Source organism: Melanotaenia boesemani, chromosome 17 (genome assembly GCF_017639745.1).
Source record: "Melanotaenia boesemani isolate fMelBoe1 chromosome 17, fMelBoe1.pri, whole genome shotgun sequence".
NCBI classification, from domain to species: domain Eukaryota; kingdom Metazoa; phylum Chordata; class Actinopteri; order Atheriniformes; family Melanotaeniidae; genus Melanotaenia; species Melanotaenia boesemani.
Window position 1 is genome coordinate 32,270,338 of NC_055698.1, and position 7,028 is coordinate 32,277,365.

A 7,028-nucleotide genomic window follows, 5' to 3' on the forward strand; every position below is an offset into this window, starting at 1 on the left:
ATCAAGATTTTATTTCACACTGCTCCTTTAAAACCGTTAAAATCATGTACATAATTAAAAATGACTATTTTATTTATATAGCACATTTCATTACATGTAGACACAATATGCTTCACATAAAAAGAACAAGAAATATAAACACACAAGTATACACATGTGTACATATTCATTGACATACATTTACACACACACACGAGTACAAAATTGCACATAAAAACTAAATACAGAAGATACAGCAGGTATAACAGAAAGCCTGTGAAAACAGTAAGTTTAAGTTTGGTTTTAAATGTAGACAGAAAGCCTGTTCCAGAGAACAGGACCGCAGTAAATACAGGCACCTTCTGCAGCCCTGGATCTGATTCTACAAACAACTAGAAGACCTTCATCTGCTGACCTGAGGGACCTGATGGGGTCGGACACAGTGAGCTGAGCCGTGCTTTACGAACCAGTTAGAGGATTTTATGTCATTCTGTTGAACAAGGATGACATGTTCAAATTTGGGTGTCCTAGCCGTAACAGTTGCTGCTGCATTTTAAATAAGTTGTAATCGTCCAGTTAATTGTTTGGATAATCCTGCAAATAGTGTGTTACAATAATCCAGGTGGCTTGATATGAAATAGAGTCTTGTCCTTCTCAAAGTCTGGTAGAGATAAGAAGTTTCTCATTTTTTATATATTTTTCAGAGAGCAGTTCTGGTGATGTTTGCAATGTGACTGTGAAAACAGATCAATAATACCAAGGTTCCTGACTTGTTCGCTGTGTTTGAGACAAGTAGGTACATATTCGTTCTCTCTGACTTTTTAGACCAACAACCAGTATTTTAGTTTTATCATTATTTTGTCCTAAAAAGTTTCTGGACTTCCAGGAGTTGACGTATCTATGCACCAGTTTGTTACATGCACCACCCGTGAAAATAAGACTTTGGACCTGCTGTATGCAAATGTTGAGGATGCATACAGCTCCACTGCCCTGCCACCACTGGGCAGGTCAGACCACAACCTAGTCCTGCTCTCACCATCATATAAGCCTGTTGTTCAACAGCACCCAGTCACAGTGAGGACAGTGAGGAAATGGTCTCCTGAGGCCATGGAAACACTGCGGGGAGCGCTGGAGGCCACGGACTGGGATGCGCTGTATGAACCACATGGTGAGGACATCGATGGCCTGACGGACTGTGTCTCTGACTACATTGGGTTCTGCATTGAAAACACCATCCCCACAAAAGAGGTTCGCTGCTACCCTAACAACAAACCGTGGGTTACCAGCAACCTGAAGATCCTTCTTAATGAGAAGAAGAGAGCCTTTAGATCGGGGGATCATGCTGAACTCAAGCGTGTACAAAGGGAACTAAAACACAGCATAAGGGAGAGCAGGGACAACTACAGGAGAAAACTTGAACGCAAACTGGGGGACAACAACACCAGGGACGTCTGGAGGGGGATGAGAGAGATCACAGGCTTTCAGAGGAGAGGTGGGGGTGCAGCTGAGTGGGACAGGCAACGTGCCAACGAGTTGAACATGTTTTTCAATAGGTTCAACTCCAACCCCTCCTCCACTGGCAGCCCCTCTTCTGCATCTCAATCTCAATACAACAACTCCCCACCTCCCCCCACCCCCACCAACACCAACACCAACACCACCACCTACTGGGACCCGTTCTCATCTCCTGCCCCCAGGACTTCCTCACAGCCCCCACAGCTCTTCCCCACCTCCGACTGCAGACACCTCTTCGCACCTCTGTTGTCACCTCCACCCCCCAGCCCACTGCTTACATCCACCTCAGAACCTGCTATACCCCCCACCCCCCAGTCTGGACTCCACATCACATCCAGCCAGGTGAAGAGAGAACTGGAGAGACTCAAACAGAGGAAAGCCGCTGGACCGGACGGACTCAGCCCTTATGTGCTGAAAGCATGTTCCGGTCAGCTCTGTGGAGTTCTCCAGCACCTCTTCAACATGAGCCTACGCCTTCAGAGAGTGCCAGTGCTCTGGAAAACATCGTGCCTGGTCCCAGTGCCCAAAAAAGGACGTCCTACTGCACTGGAGGACTACAGGCCAGTAGCACTGACCTCTCACACCATGAAGGTCATGGAGAGACTGGTTCTGGCGCACCTCAGGCCACTGGTGGGCCCATCACAAGACCCCCTCCAGTTTGCATATCAGCCCCATGTTGGGGTTGATGATGCAATCATCTACTTGCTGCAGAGGGCCTACTCCTCCCTGGATAGACCTGACACATCAGTCCGCATCATGTTCTTCGACTTCTCCAGCGCCTTTAACACCATCCAGCCTGGACTGCTGAAGGCCAAACTTCTGGACATGTGGGTGAGTGCTCCCCTCGTCGCCTGGGTAGACGACTATCTGACGGGCAGACCGCAGTTTGTGAGGTTACAGAGCTGTGTGTCTGATCGTCTGATCAGTAACATTGGGGCCCCCCAGGGAACTGTGCTGTCTCCCTTCCTCTTCACCACATACACATCAGACTTTAAGTACTGCACTGAGTCGTGTCATCTGCAGAAATTCTCTGATGACACGGCCATTGTGGGATGTGTGGAGGGGGGCAGGGAGGCAGAGTACAGGGACCTGGTGGACCGCTTTGTGAGGTGGTGTGGGGAGAACCACCTACTGCTGAACGTGGCGAAGACGAGAGAGATGGTGGTGGACTTTAGGAGGAACAAGCCTCTGCCCTCTCCTGTCTGCATCAATGGGACGGATGTGGACTCAGTGGACTCATACAAATATCTAGGCGTCACACTTAACAATAAGCTGGACTGGTCCACCAACACTGACGCCATCTACAAGAAGGGGCAGAGCCGGCTTTACTTCTTAAGGAGGCTCAGGTCCTTCCACGTCTGCAATAAGATGCTGCAGATGTTTTATCAGTCTGTTGTGGAGAGCGCCATCTTCTTTGCTGTAGTGTCCTGGGGTGCGGGCATCAAGGCAAAGGACGCCAACAGACTGAAGAAACTGATCAGAAAGGCAGAGTCTGCTGTCAGCTCTAAACTTGTCACCCTGGAGGAGGTGGTGGAGGAGAGAATGCTGGCAAAACTGCTGGCAATCAGGGACAACCCCTCCCACCCCCTCCATAACACACTGGACAAGTTAAAGAGCAGTTTTAGCAGCAGACTGATCCAACCCCGCTGCTCTAAGGAACGGTACAGGAGATCGTTCCTTCCTGCTGCAATAAGACTCCATAACTCATCTACCTCTGCCAAAGCCATGATCACACAACTGGACTAAGCCAACCACTGAACTTACTGCAACCTATAACTGTCGCTTGATATTATATATCATATAATTATACAATATTTGTATCCTTTGCACATCCAACATTCTGTATCATCCTTGCACATCCTTTATTCACATAGTCATATTGACATATTAATATCTGATAGCTAGTTTCATTATTACTTCATCTTGCCACTGCACTTTATCTGCCAATCCACTCTGTATTCATATTTTATTTATTTCTAATTTTATTCCACTCTGGATTTCTATCTTTATTTTATTTCTACTTCTATTCCACTTTACTTATATTGTATATTTTACTTCTATTTTTTATTCATAGTTTATGCCAAGTATGACACTGGACTACTGTAACAACGCAATTTCCCTTCGGGGATAAATAAAGTTGTCTGTCTGTCTGTCTGTCTGTCTGTCAGACTTGTCAACTGCAGCTGAAGTCAGATCATCTGAGGAAAATACAACTGTGTATCGTCTGCATATGAGTGATAAGCTATATTTTGAATTTTTTTTAGGATATTACTAAGCGGGAGCATGTATAACTTGAGAAGTGGGCCAAGAACTGATCCTTGTGGTACACCAGACATAATCTTTCTCTCGGTTGAATTGAAACTGCCAGTTGAAACATGAAAACTTTCTTTCCTTTCTTTGAAGTACGATGAAAACCAATCCAGCACTTGAGCAGTTAAACCAACTTTGAATTAAAATGTCTTGATTAACAGCATCAAAGGCAGCAGTAAGATCTGGTAACTGAAGTTCTGTGAGTCTCTCTTGATCTTAAGGTCATTTATTAATTTGAGAAAAGCTGTTTCTGTGCTGTGGTTTGATCTGAAATGCAGTTGGTAAGTATCTAAAACGTTGTTATGTGAGAGATCATAATCCAGTTGTTTGTAAAGAATTTTTAAGTATTTTACTAAGAAAAGGAATATTGGATTTGGGTCTATAGGAAATAATTACAGATGGGTCGAGGTTTGTCTCTTTAGTAGGGGGAAGATGCCAGTTTGAAAAGAGCTGATGATAATATTTATTAAGAAAAGTATAAAGCAGCCATGGTCATCTCGTGGCCCGCGGGCCAAATCCGGTCCGTTAGTGACTGCTGACTGGCCCCCACTCATTTCTGTAATTAAAATATTTTGCACAAGTTTTTCCTTTGATCATGGTGTAAGTATTGAATAGCTTCCACACAAGGAACTGGGTGTAAAAGGAGTCCTCCTCGTCATTAGTTTACACATGGCCCTTTATGATATCGGCTGTGAAGGTGGCGAAGTGTTTGCGCGGTTAAAAAGTTCACTAATACCCGCACAACAAAAGTCGTGTCTGCCTGGGTGAATATCTTCGCTTTAGTAGAAAATGAGTGAGTTAGCAAAGTTGACACTGAAAACAGGCAGTTTAATAACTAATGGACAGATGAGTTTGCCTTCATATTGCCATCTCACACCAGTGCTAAACCGTTGTGTTTAACTTGCCAAATGACAGTTGCTGAATGCAACATTGCTAATATTAAACGTCATTATGAGACTAAACATGCTAGCTTCAGTGCAGTTTTCCCGGTTGGAAGCACTGCACAGAAAGACAAGACTGCGGCTTTAAAGTTGTCTTATTCAACCACATCAACTGTCTTGATGACTACAACTACTTCTGCTGAAAAAGCCACCGCTGCCTCGCTTCGTGTGACTTGGGAACTGGCAAAAAGGACAAGCCATCGGAGTTGTTTGCCAGTGACAGACACAAAGATGAAATCATTAACCGTGTGAAGCAGGTTCAGCTTTCGGATTCAATTGTGGCACGAAGGTGGGAAACTTTATATGAGGACAGTTTTTCCACTTTATTTAACCAACTGAAGGGTGTGGATTACACATCAGTAGCTGAGGACAAGTCTACAGATGCAACGAATACTGCAACGCTGGCTGTTATGTGAGATATAACAGGGAGCTTTTCAAAGAGGAGTTGCTGTGCCGTTAGCCCCTCAAGAGCAACAAGACAGGTGAGGATGTACACTTCGACTTTATTTTGAGAAACATTCTCTGGAGCTGGATGAAATCAGCATCATTGTGACTGACGATGCAATGATAGAAGAAGAGAGGGGCTTAGCATCACATATCAGACCAGCCCACGGTTAACCCACTACACTGCATCATTTACCAGACGGTGTTGTGTGCATAACTGGTGAAATGAAAGGAGCAATGGACATCAAGAATAAATTGTAAATCACATTCACTCAACTTCAAGCTTGCAGCACCAGCTTTTCAAATTACTGCTACAGGAGCAAGACACACAATATTCAGACCTACTGCAGCACAAAGATGTCAGATGGCCGAGCAGGGGGCGAGTTCTGCAGCGCCTCTTTGCACTGTGCAAAGAACTCGCAGAGTTTTTTTCCAGTCAAAAAGAAAATAAAGCAGAGGAGTTGTCTCAGTTTATGCAAGATCGGGAATCTGTGGCTCAGGCTGCATTTCTGTGTCAAATCCATGAACCAACTTAACTTGCAGCTCCAAGGTGGGGATGCAAATGTGGGAGAGCTCTTTGAAAAAGTGAGCACTTTTCAGATAATCATGTCTGTGGTAAACTGGCTAATGAAAGGCATGAAAATATGAGCACAAGCTATGAGCCTTTTTCAAAGTTTGCTGATTTTGTAGGATGAATGTATTTTATTAAAAGGCCCTTGGCCTACAACATAAAGGCCCATTCATACTCTGAACATTGATATGGAGGATTTTGTCTGTGTACTGCCTCCGATCCTAATGTGATCCCTTTGTAGAGCCTTTGCAGATGTGAAGCCCAAAGCTTGTTACATACTCTGCAAGAAGTGAGCAAAAAAAAAGTTTGTTTTGGTCTGGTCATTTCGTCCTCCATGAGAAGCTTCGTCCACGAGAAGCTTCATCCATGACAAGCAGTGATTGCTGCAGGGGGGATGTCTGTTATTAAACAGCTGACCAGGTTGTTTCATGTTTAAAGAGAAACTTCATCCATGGCATGGCGGGTCTGAGCATGCAGTGGTGTCCGTGTGTTCATTTTCATACTTTCTCTCCCCCTCAATCTGCCAGTCTAACAAGGCACGCGGCTCTTGGGAAATATTATTGTGAAATTCCCTGTTTTTTGTCATAGTGTAACTTCCTTAGTTGTTTCCTGTTTTATTTTGAAGTTTCTGTTTTAATAATAACTTTTAATAAACTTTTTGTAAACCTTTCTGTTACATGACGTTACTCCTGAGTGTTATATTTTATGATTAAATCTGCACAAAATCAGACAAAATGATTGTTATGTCCTGCTGCTGTGTATGCGACAAAATTTTGGTTGGTTCCACCAAATCTTACTACGAGGATTACTTAAAAGTTGGCAGCCCTGTGTGTGTATGTATATATATATATATATATATATATATATATATATTCTTACTCCTCCATAGGACACAAGGAAATAAATAGAGAAAAGAATAAGGGAAAGAATAGGCAATATATATATATATATATATATATATATTTATACATATATATATAATATTTGCTTGTGTTTTTTTAATTAATGAGACAATCACCAGCTAACTATGCATTCTGTAGTCTTTTGTTTTTAGGATGTCATCTTTTGTAATATTATCTTTTAATTTTGAAAAACAGAAGAAAAATCAGAAAAACTAGCAGATTTTTTATTTTTATTTATTTATTATGTCGTAAAATCAGAACATTTAGTAATGTATCAGCTACTTATCCTGTATGATACCACGGCGGCTCGAGCCTCATCCGCCATGTTTTTACCTGTATAAACCTGTTGATTCTTCCTTCCTGCTA